Source organism: Phoenix dactylifera, unplaced genomic scaffold (assembly GCF_009389715.1).
Source record: "Phoenix dactylifera cultivar Barhee BC4 unplaced genomic scaffold, palm_55x_up_171113_PBpolish2nd_filt_p 000100F, whole genome shotgun sequence".
Classification (NCBI taxonomy): domain Eukaryota; kingdom Viridiplantae; phylum Streptophyta; class Magnoliopsida; order Arecales; family Arecaceae; genus Phoenix; species Phoenix dactylifera.
The window spans coordinates 44391-57038 of record NW_024067682.1 but is presented as its reverse complement, the minus strand read 5'-3'; positions in this window follow the sequence as shown (position 1 = coordinate 57038).

The following is a 12648-nucleotide window of genomic DNA, read 5'->3' as shown; positions in this document are numbered from 1 at the left end:
GGTGGCCGGTGGAAGGCAGCTAGTGGCAACGGGTTTGACAAGGATGGTGGTGGCAGTGCCAGTAAATGGCGGTGGTGGTGGTTGTGGTTATAGGTTTTGGTTATCGAAAAATTTTGAAAATCAGATTTTTTTTACAGTTTTTATAATTTTTAGAAACTAAGAAAATATTTTCAAAAAACTGGAAATAAAGACTTAGGCTTTTGGAAACAAAAACTGAAAACTAGAAACTGACAGTGATGCAAATAGGGTCCCAATGTTTGCTATGCTGCTCCTATGTTTTTAAATCAATTAAATAATTAATTTTTGCACCAAAATATGGACTATTTAAACCAAGGGTCCATTTAGTATCATTATTTTTCTGCTTTTGTTTATCTACAAATTTGTCAAATACAGCATGAAGATCAATTTTGGCAACAGCACTTGCTTGCAACTTCTCTCTCTTTTGTTGAAAGCATAAAATCATCACTTCAAAAAGTCTAAAAATTTCACGAACAGCTTAAAAATGACAATGCAGTTTCATAGAACTTATGGGTTAATGTAGCTTATTTTCTTCATTGGTTTTTGAAAGTGAAAAAAAAAGCGATACCAAATAGGCGCTAAAGCGATACAAACAACCCTTCATATCTCCCAATTGGCATACAAGATATTCAACATCTAGAAGTCATACTCATGAACCATGCGGAGGAGTTTGGATCTTCTCAAGATCGTGATTTTGTCTTTATTTTTACAATTCAGTCTCCACATTTCATTCAAATGGGTCCATGGACGGAGGACGGTAGATAGTTGGAACTTTAAGGCACTGAAGGGAAAGATCACATTTGCAAAGAGGAGCCCCATCTGGCCTGACTTTCTGCACTCCCACCATGCCTGATGCCTACCTCTATTCGTCAGCTCAAAAGTCTGGTAACTGTCCCTTATCAAGTTTAAATAACAATTCTTATCCATGATTGTGCAATAGATATATGCTTAAGGTTCTAATGCTATTTTGAATCAAAGAAAGGTCACCAGTATAATGAAGTATATAGGCTCCTTCTTTTATGACTTGCTTGTTACCCAACAGCCTCATCCTCTCCAAAGCTTCCTCTGTTGATGCCCGGGCTAGGATAATTCAGCCATCTCAGCCTGCAACTCTTCCTACACCTATTCAAGCCTTCATTGATAGAATTCTGTGAAACTCTATTGGTTTCCAGAGCAGCACCATAGTGAGAACAGCTTTCCACACTTACCTGCCCTCTGAGGGACATGGCGCCAGTTCTTTGTGCCATAATTCTCGACGCATCTCCGTAAAAGAGTAGGATGGAGAGCGAGAGTGGAGATGAGTGGAGAGTCGTTGGATGGAGAGGAAAGAGTGGTTGAGTGCAGAGTTGGTGAAAGTAAGAGTGGAAGTAAGTGGAGAGCGGAGGAGAGAGGGAGAGAAGGAGAACGGAGTGGAGGCTGTAGATTGCCGCAGATGCCCGAGTTGGTTCCATCTTCCCCTTTTATAGGCGAGCGGCGGCTCCTGCGGACTCATATATATATATATATATATATATAGAGAGAGAGAGAGAGAGAGAGAACCCGCCCCACCATCCGATCACTTTTCTGATGCAATATGTACAACAGTACAACACTACAAATATTTGATCCTGCACAGAAAAGCGAGTAAGAGAGATTGCTTTGAATCATCTTGTGTTTGCTCATGTAAAAAAATATAAAATATATAAATAAATCTATCTCATTTTATTAGCTTAAGTTTATGGGATAAGTGGTGATTTTAACCTGGTATCAGAGCAGATGTGATTATGTGAGGGAGAGTGTAAAAAAATATAAAATATATAAATAAATCTATCTCTTCTTATTAGTTTAAGCTTTTGAGGCAAGTGGTGATTTCAACCGTTCGCCGCATCAATTAATCTGTGTTCATGATATCGGAGAATAATTAGCTTGTTTTGATATTTATTGCGATGGCCTTTGTCCACAAAATATAAGTTGCTAAAGATTGAGAAGACGAGGGCAAGAGAGCAACGGAACTAAAGCCAATAATCCCCTTTAAATTATCTTCATGTTCATCATTTATCTAGAAATGGTATAGGACTCTTCCATGTCCTCCTACTACTAATGGCTTAGGTCCCATAATACAATTTGCCTAGAGAGGATCAAATAATGCTCAATGCAATCATTACAAAAAAAAATTTTTTTTGAGCACTTTTTAAAGCATATACCGACGCTTATAAGCGTCGGTGATTTTGGCATTGATGCTTTCTAAAGTGTCATAAAAATGTCGGCATTCAAAGAGTGAAAAATTTTTTTTACCGATGCTTTTCAAAAGTGTCGACAAATAATGGGAGCTTTGCCGACGCTTTAAAGCATCGGCAATACTTATCCTAACGATGCTTTAAAGCACCGATAGAGTTATTTTTTAAAAAATATATTTAAAAAGCCTAATTATTTTTTTGGGGGGCAAAAGAAAAAAAAATGCTGGATCCAGATTAACAGCCTAATTTTCGATTTCTTTCTCTATTACTAGTTCCTTCTTATTCTTCTTCTTTTAATAGTATAAGATAGAAGATAGATAACCCTAGAAAGTTAAAAAAAACAAAATTAGAAAAGGAATAATACAAGAAGAACAATGATGTTGGTTTTCCTTCCGTCAAATTATCTTTTACAATAGGAATAACATAGGAAGCATATATATAAATTATAAATTACAAACCCCTAACCCCAAATTACAAGAATAACACAAATTACAAATAGGAAGAAAAGGAAACATATTTCCTTCTCATAACCTCTCGCACCGGCTCATCTGGGGCGGGATCGGTTACTACGCCGGCGGCCTCTGTCGCCTCTCTATGGCGGTGGAGGACAGCCGCGGATACGGAGACGAGGGAGGGGGGTTGAGGCCAGACTACGAGATGGTGGTGGCGGTGCAATGGGTAAGCATGATAGTGGCAGGGGGAGCGGCAGCTGGGGACCGAGGTGGGCTTCGATGTCGGTGTCGGCTAGGATTTCCATCACCTTTAGAGTGTGGGATGCCGACGATACGCATGCACTCCCTTCTCCTCTCTCTCTCTCTCCATCTCTCATACTGCGGCTAGGGTTTCCATCGCCTTGCTGTGTTATAGGAGTTGCCATGGGTGGGTGGAGTATAGATTCCAACAACGCTTTTAAGCATAGTCTAGCCCAAGTGTCCTGCGGGGGGTGGTTAGGCATTTGACGACGCTTTTAAGTATTGTCTGGCCCAAGTTTAAGGAGAAAGTTAGGGTTAATCGGGGGTTTTAGTGAGTAGGATTCCGACGATGGTTTTAAGCGTCATCTGCTCCTTTTTCTCTTTGGCTTCCGCCGATGTTTATAAGTGTTGTCGGCTTTTGGCTTCTGTCGATGCTTATAATCTTTGGTAATTAACCCTTCTGATGCTTATAAGCATCGGTAAGGGGCAACGCTAGGTAAAGCATCGGCGGAGCCCATTATTTGCCGACGTTTTTTAGAAGCGTCGATAAACTTTGTCGCTGGAAAAAAAGTTGCCGACATTTCTATCTAGCATTGGCAATACAGAGTCGGCAATGGTCTTTTTTCCTGTACTGACTCGTTTCTTCACCATTATTAAAATTTCTTGCTCATGTTATAGATCTCTCCACTTCTTTTGATGTTTTAGCTACCCCTGAGTTTATGTTTGCTTCTCACATGTACGAATCCTGCAAATTAGACATCAATTATCAATCAAAAGAAAGAAATTCTTATTGTTTGCTAATTGCTTACAAGTATTTAGGACTCCCGATAAATTAAAGGTAAACTTTGTTTTAAACTTGTGTAGTTCTACGTTTAATGACATCTATGGGTAAATTTTACAAAAAAGTGACATAGCCTCTAAAAATTAGTAGAATTCAAGTGGTGGATCCTACCAAGCAACATGCTTATAAGATAACATTCCATGGACTCCCTATAAGATTTGTGAATGTGCTTCGCATATGATTTTTATCCAAGATAAGAAAATATATTTTCCTCGCAAGTTTGTATTTTTATTAACAATAGAAATAGTTTAATTTAATTCCGTAAAAGAATATAGACATATTACAAAGCATCAAGTTCTATGGTATGGTTTTGCCTTATCTATCATCTTCAATTATGGAAACCAAGTCCTATGGATGACAATATCATATGCGTCTAAGAAAAAATAAAAATAAAAATCTATTCTAAGAGGGCAAGATTTAGGATTCTGGTTGCTTTCTATCCAAATTTATGTGGTTTTGGATTCTTCATATGAAGGAATTATTATTCGAAATTTGTGATAGCATAGCATTATGGGTGACAATGATTTGGGTTCGGTTCGATAGGATTAATATCCTATATCTAATCTATATGACCCGAATTTGTCCTAGGCTTATGGTTGAATTGGATGCTATATTTGTTGAAGAAGACACCACCAACTTCTCCACTTCTCTGATTCTTGCGGTTCAAGCCACCGACTTCCCCAAACATGATAAACAGTGAATATGTTCATTAAATGAGCCAAGCCACCGACTTTAGTTGAGGAGGTAAGGTAACCGACCTACTCACCTATAAAAAGGAAGGGGGTCTGCATTTCCTTGACTTGAGGCAAGACGTAAAAAGAAGAGAGAGTGTGGGTGGCTAAGATGGAAAAGAAGAGTGAGTTGAAAGGTGTCTTACGAGAAAGTTATTGCAGAGTGTTAAATCATCCTGTCAAAAGTGATGTACTTGTCCCTATGTTTTACTGAACTGACCTTCTTGTTGTGTTATTCTCGTGACTCCATATAATTCTACAGTTGGTATCAGAGCACGGGTTGGTCAGGGACCAAGTAAAGGCATCGATCGTTCATTGGAGAGCTTGTGCACAATCTGGGATTGTGAAGTCTACAGTCGGGGACTAAGCTTACTTGGGAGCAGGTGTTTCTGCACCAAGTCACAATGACAGATCTCCAATTTGCAGGCGTGATCGAGAGGCTCTACAACCAAAAATATAGCATATGGCAGACTTGCATGGAGTCTTATTTGCAAGGGCAAGATCTTTGGGATATCGTTGGCGGCTGCGACACTACACCTTTCGCAGAGAATGCCGAGGCACTCCGCAAATGGCGAATAAAGGCTGGAAAAGCTCTATATGTTCGCAATCAAGACAACAATTGAGAAGGAGATGTTGAGATGTTCTTAGCCTGACGAGGACGTCAGGGCTTGAACGGAGGGAGTATGTGAGGATCCGTGCGGGCGTGTGTTTAGTCCCACATCGGTTATTCGCTGGGTAGATCTTGGGTACTTATACAGGATCAAGGAACCCAAATAATACCTTCCGGCTAGCCATTTTGGGTGAGATCCTGGGTTGTTTCAAATGGTATCAGAGCGGACCCGGCCCATAACCTATGTGGACTAGGGGACACTGCAGCACGGATCTATTGGGGCTGACTACGGGCCAATCGTGGTGTTTGTGATTAGATTTGAATAGATATGAACCCTTAGCCTGACGAGGACGTCAGGGCTTGAACGGGGGGAGTATGTGAGGACCCGTGCGGGCGTATGTTTAGTCCCACATCGGTTATTCGCTGGGTAGATCTTGGGTACTTATACAGGATCAAGGAACCCAAATAATAACTTCCGGCTAGCCATTTAGGGTGAGATTCTGGGTTGTTACATGATATGAGGCTGCAACTGCTTGAGAACGAGCTAATGTCAACAACACAGAAGGAACTTACGATTAATCAATATTTTACCAAGGTAAAGTCTCTCTGCCGTGAAATCTCTGAGCTAGATCCATCATCAAAAATCAGTGAACAGCGTATAACGAGAATTATTATCCATGGATTAATTAAGAGCAGAGTACCGTGGATTTATTACTGTCATGCAAGGGTGGCCAACACAACCTACTCTGAAAGAGTTGGAGAATTTGTTCGCAAATCAAGAAACTTTGGCAAAGTAAATGGCTGGAGTTTCAATAAAAAGTGAAGAGGAGGCACTCTTCAGTAATAAAGGACGTCCGAGAGGACAGAGAGGGGCAAAGTTTAAAAAGGAGGATGATAAGGGATCAAGTCAACAAAGGCGGAGCTATCAACCACGGAAAGCTCAACGAAACAATCGAGGAGAGTAGAGCCGTAAAATTCAACAAAAGAAAAATGGTGAATGCTATAATTTTGGTAAGAGAGGTCATTTTGCTAGAGATTGTTGGTCAAAGAAAAAGATTGTCGAAGGAAACGGGGCAATGTCCAATGACCACCAAGAGACTTGGGATAGTGAAGGTGAATGGGATTTCCAAGCCTCTTGTGCCATTACTATAGAAGAGCAATCCCTCTCAGCTATGATTAAGGAGGACGAAGCTGAAGCTATAGTACCAGAAGCTAAGGCAATTTTTGTAGTCAAAAGTGGCATTGTTAATTATGAGAATGATTGGATCGTGGATTCAAGATGCTCCAATCATATGACAGGTGACAAGGAGAAATTATCCAGTGTGACTGAATACAAAGGAGCAAGGGTCGTGATCACTGCAAATAACTCAAAATTGCCAATTGCTTATGTTGGCAACACGGTGATCATGCCCCGCTTTAGTTTCCAGGAAGTTCAACTGGAGAATGTTTATTGTGTTCCGGGTATGAAGAAAATTTTATTATCGGTGTCACAGTTAACACCTCAAGTAGTAGCATTGCCAGACTCCAAGGAGATTGAAGAAAAGCTGGGAGAATCAAACTGTGGCCCACACCCAGAAGAACAGTTGGCTCCAAGTGATAAAAGGAAAAAAGACCCGAATTGTCTAAAAATCCAGAAGGAGTTCCAAGACCATGGCAGACTGGTGTAATAGAGCACCAGAGGAGTCAGAGGAAGAAAGATCTCCACCACCGTTAAGGAGGTCAAGTAGGCAACGAAAGCCCAATCCAAAGTATGCTAATGCTGCCCTTGTTCAGAAAAGTGGCGTTAAGGAGCCAAGTACTTATGAAGAGGCAGCCAAGGGTAAAGAATGGATGAAAGCAATGGAAGAGGAGATGTGTGCACTAATGGAGAATTAAACTTGGGAACTAGTACAACGACCCAAGAATGTCAAACCCATTTTTTGTAAATGGGTCTACAAAGTAAAGACTCGAGCCGATGGTTCAATGAGAGATATAAGGCTTGATTGGTGGCTCATGGATTTTTCTAAAAGTATGGACTAGACTATGATGAGACATTTAGTCCCGTTGCCAAGAATACTATAGTTCGTGTTCTAATTTCATTGGCAGCTGACAAGTCTTGGAAGCTATGGCAGATGGACATAAAAAATGCCTTTCTTCATGGAGAGTAAGATCGAAAAATTTATATAGAGCAACCACAAGGTTTTGAAGGCAAAACTCAACTTAAGTTTGTCTGTAAATTGAGAAAAGCTTTGTACGGCCTGAAGCAAGCTCCGCGAACATGGTATAGAAAAATTCCTGAGTTCCTAGTTCAAGGTGGGTACACAGTTGCTCCTTCAGATTCCAGCTTATTTGTGAAGGTAAGAGATGAAAAATTGTCTATTATACTAGTATATGTGGATGATTTAATTATTATTGGAGATGATGAGGCTGAGCTTAGTCAAGCACGGTCAAATTTATCCATATGTTTTAAAATGAAGGAACTTAGAGAGTTGAAACATTTTCTTGGACTCGAGCTCGAAAGAACAAAGGAAGCTTTGTTCTTAAGTCAGCAAAAGTATGCAAGAGGTTTGTTGCAGAGATTTGGAATGCTCGAGTGCAAGCCAATTTCTACTCCCATGGAGGCCAATGTCAAGCTTTGTGTCAACGAGGGCAAGGACTTAGGAGACACTACTATGTATCGCCAACTGGTCGGGAGCTTAATTTATCTAGCATTAACAAGGCCAGACATTTTATTTGCTGTTGGAGTGGCAAGTAGGTTTATGCAGAATCCAAAGAAACCTCATTTGGAAGCAGTTAGAAGAATTTTGAGGTACATTAAAGGTACCTTCAATTTTAACCTTTTGTATAAGAGAGGGACAGATTGTAAAACCATAGGATATTGTGATGCCGACTATGCTGGAGATCATGATACAAGAAGCTCAACTACAGGATATGTCTTCAGTCTTGGATCAGGATCAGTTTCTTGGTGTAGCAAAAGGCAACCAACAGTATCACTCTCAACTATAGAAGCAGAATATAGAGCAGCTGCAATGGCAGCCCAAGGAAGTAGGTGGTTGATGCAACTATTGAAGGATTTACACCAAGAGATAGATTATTCTGTGCCACTTTACTATGATAATTTATCAGCCATACAGTTAGCAGAAAATCCAATTTTTCATGCTAGAACCAAGCATGTAGAAATTCATTATCACTTTCTAAGAGAAAAGGCACTACATGGAGAGATAGATTTGAAGCCGGTCAATACAGAAGACCAAGTCGCAGACATGTTTACAAAGAGTTTAAATTTGTCAAAATTTGAAAGATTTCGTAGACAATTTGGCATTGTTGCAAGAACAAAAGAAGTCGTGTTGAGGAGGAGTGTTGAAGAATGCACCACCGACTTCTCCACTTCTCCTGATTCTTCTTGAAGAAGACACCACCGACTTCCCCAAACATGATGAACAGTGAATAGGTTCAGAATAGGTTCATTAAATGAGCTAAGCCACCGACTTTAGCTGAGGAGGTAAAGTAACCGACCTAGTCACCTATAAAAAGGGAGGGGGTCTGCATTTCTTTGATGCAAGACAGAAAAAGCAGAGAGAGTGTGGGTGGCTAAGAAAGAAAAGAATAGTGAGTTGAAAGATGTCTTACGAGGAAGTTATTGTAGAGTGTTAAATCATCCTGTCAAAAGTGATGTACTTGTCCCTATGTTTTAATGAACTGGCCTTCTTGTTGTATTATTCTCGTGACTCCATAATTTAACAATATTACACATCATATAAATCTACCAATCTTGTTCTTAGTAAGTGCTTTATCCCTTCCTTATTTCTCAATGTTTTTAAAAGATTTGGTATGCTGGCGTGAATGGGTTGTTTTGGCAGTAGTTTTAAGAGTTCATATTCATTTTTATTTATTAAATGATTAGTGACGGCGCTATTGTTTGATTAGGGGGTAGGGTATTTTGTCTACTCTAATTGTGTTCTTACTTGGCTATAATGAGTGCTTAAATTTTGTCGCTGATTCTAGTCCGTGCCTTCTGTTGTTTTATTCATCTTGATAGTTTACATATGGTTGCTACTCAAATTAATTATTAATTCTGCCCCATGCTTAGGTTTAGTTTCATAAATATTGGTTTTTTTAAAGTAAATATTGCAATTGGGATGGCCAATTGGCAACCATTGGAACCCAAGGTTGGTGCATGATGAAATGTCAAGTTTTTAAGGTTGATCTTAGGCATTGTACATTGTTTTGACAAGCAATTCATATGTCCAGATGATGATGGCCATTTTCACAATTCTCTTTCATATGGAATGCAAGTGTGTTTTTTTTTTTTTGAGGATAAATGCAAATATAGTTTCTAGCCGATGTGCTATTCCATAAGATGAACGTACTTATTCAAAACATAATGCTTAGTTTTGTCTTACTTTCTACATGCATTTCTTTTTTATTTTTGGCTTTATGGATGCTTTATTTTCTTTATAATCCAATTGTAATAATGCTTTTGATTATTAATTGTATTATTGCATATTCTTCAAGGGACTCGCAAACCGTTTTATTATCATATATGTTCTTTTGAGGGAGCTAGTAAATTGAAGACATCCCAACGATGACCCATCATTACCATCCGTCACCTTCTCTAAATTACGTATTATGACCCATCAAGTACAAGTTAAGCCTAATACTTGATTATTTTTCATAATGTCGAAGGGGCACTGTTTGTCCATTGCTACAAAAGGCTGTTGAAGCTCACTAAATTTATCCCTCCAACGAAACATTACTCGAGCATATTCTTCATGGGATAACCTAGTTATAATTCAAAGCTTTATCCTCCAACATGGGATAAGTTAATTTTCGGGATAGTGTTGAGCCGGGATGAACTAGGCATAAAGCTTGGAACAAGTACAATGCCTACCAAACATCTTATGGTAAACGTGCATAAAAAGTATCCCATGTGAAAGCTATCCTAATTTACTCCTAGTATGAAGCTATCCCTTATACCTACATTTCATTTTTTTTTTTCATGAACAAAAAGCCTTCATGCACGAATTATTTCAAAATTATATCCAAGCAAAAATTAGAACAATATGTAGGTTAACTATATCGGTTAGCATATCTTCTTCTGTTCCCATTTTTTTTTATCCTTGAACCAATATGATCTGAGGGATAGCTACTATTATTATTGCTAGATATACTTTCAAGATTCTTTTATTCAAGGGATAACTCAGAATTTTGTTTAGTTGCAGATGTTATTCCGTATAATAATTAGTGACAAAAAGTATACTGGGAATAGAGCTGATCATGGGCTAGGATTGGGCATAGAAATCAAGTTTTAAATAGGTCTGACTCGAAGCTTGATTAAAATGAATAAAGTTTTGGGCCGAGGCCCCGCCCGTAATCAGCTATAACTAGAAGTATAAACGGTTAGTCTCATTTTAAGGGTTAAATCTAGTTCATCCCTCCCCCTATAATTTTTAATAGTGTTATTCTCTTTGGCTAACAATAAATGTGGGCTTTTGATCGGAAACTCTTTATTCCATGTCAAGGGGAGACTTATTCCAACTTATCAGCAACCAAAGAGAAAAGATTGGATGGACCTGCATGATACCAGGAGAAGTTTGAGAAAATATGTCTTCCTAGTGATCAGGTGTATCTATCATGAGTAAAATAGTATCAGAGACTGGGTTGCCTAATTTATGGTGGAGTAATAGGGAGTGTTGGGGGAAAAATATAAGTCGCCATGCTTGCACGAACGGCCGAGAAGCATCCGAGCAGCTCTACCAACCCAAAGACGCCCGACTTGCGCGCTGTGGTCACATCCCCCGCAGCGCGACCAAAAAAACTACGCCTTGCCTTCGTCAACAATCAATGCGTGTGACTCCTGCAGGCATCCGGTTTACTCAACAATCAAAGCGCATGGCCCCTGCAGGCACTCAGCCTACTCAACAATTAAGGCGTATGGCCTCTGCTGTCTACGGACACCAAGCCTCTTATGGCAAACCTGCGTGGCTACAAATGATGGCATGACTCCATGATGACTTGAGAACTTCGGCCTAATCTCCTAGAGTAACAGTATTGATTCACACGATCAAGTATTAATTTCCACTATACGGGACCGCGGTGGAGATCTCGGATGAGGTGGGGACCTTGGTCGAAGCGGTCCCCGCATTCCCAATGGAAGGTACGAAAATTACACTCCCCTTACCGCCCCTCGGATTGAGATCCTCATGGAGATCGAGGGTCGGAATTATTTTCGGCCTCCGCCTCCGAGGCGGGATCCCGGGGCCTGGCGCAATCCCAAGAAGTACTGCCGCTTCCACCGGGACCATGGCCACGATACGGAGGACTGCTTCCAGCTCCGGGACGAAATCGAAGCACTCATCCGCCGAGGAGTGCTCAACCGGTTCGTGCGAAACCGGCGTGAAGAGAAAAGGCCAGTGGAGGAAGCCGAGCAGTATGGAGAGCCAAATGCTTGTAAAATGCTGGAGCAACTTATCAAAGGCTGGTCGGCCGAATCTTTAAAGACCAAATAGGCCGAAACATGGAGGTGTATGTCGATGACATGCTGGTGAAGAGCCGAATGGCGAAGGATCATGTGACTGACCTCGATGAAGCATTCTCCACGCTTCGAAAGCACCGGATGAAGCTCAATCCCGCAAAATGTGCATTCGGAGTCACCTCGGGCAAGTTCCTTGGCTTCGTAATCACCCAACGGGAAATTGAAGCCAATCCCGAGAAGATCCGAGCGCTCCAAGAGATGGTGCCCCCGAGGACAGTTAAAGAGGTGCAGTGGCTTACGGGACGGGTTGCAGCTCTCGGGAGATTTGTTTCTCGGTCAGCCGAGCGCTGTCTCCCGTTCTTCGCAGCTCTCAAGCGGCCGAAGGACTTCTTGTGGTCGGCGGAATGCCAGCAAGCTTTTGAAGAGCTTAAGCGTCTTCCCGCTTCTCCTCCTTTGCTCACGAAGCCTCAGCAGGGTGAGCTCCTTTATCTGTACTTGGCTGTTTCTCCGATTGTAGTGAGCTCGGTCCTGGTCCGAGAGGAGAGCAAGCTTCAGAGACCGGTATACTACACTAGCCGGGTCCTGAGAGATGCCGAGACCCGAAACTCCAAGCTGGAAAAGACCATCTTTGCCCTAGTCGTCTCAGCTCGGAGACTCCGGCCCTATTTTCAAGCTCACACGGTGGCCGTGTTGACCGACCAGCCGATGAAGCAGATCCTGCAACGATCAGATCGTGCTGGTTGAATTACAAAGTGGGCCGTTGAGCTCGGGGAGTTTGACCTCGAGTACCGACCCAGACCGACGATCAAGGCGCAGGTGCTCGCCGACTTTATAGTCGAGTGCACTGTGCTAGACGAGGCCGAGCTTGAGCCTGCATCAATGGAGCAGACCCCGAGGTCGACGTGGACTCTGCACGTCGATGGTTCCTCGAACTCGGGGGGTAGTGGAGCGGGCCTCATCCTCACTAGTCCAGATGGAGTGGTTGCCGAGCAGGCTTTACTCCTCGAGTTTTCCGCCTCCAACAATGTGGTGGAATACAAGGCACTCATCGCCGGGCTCAAGTTGGCAAGGGAGCTGGAAGTGAAG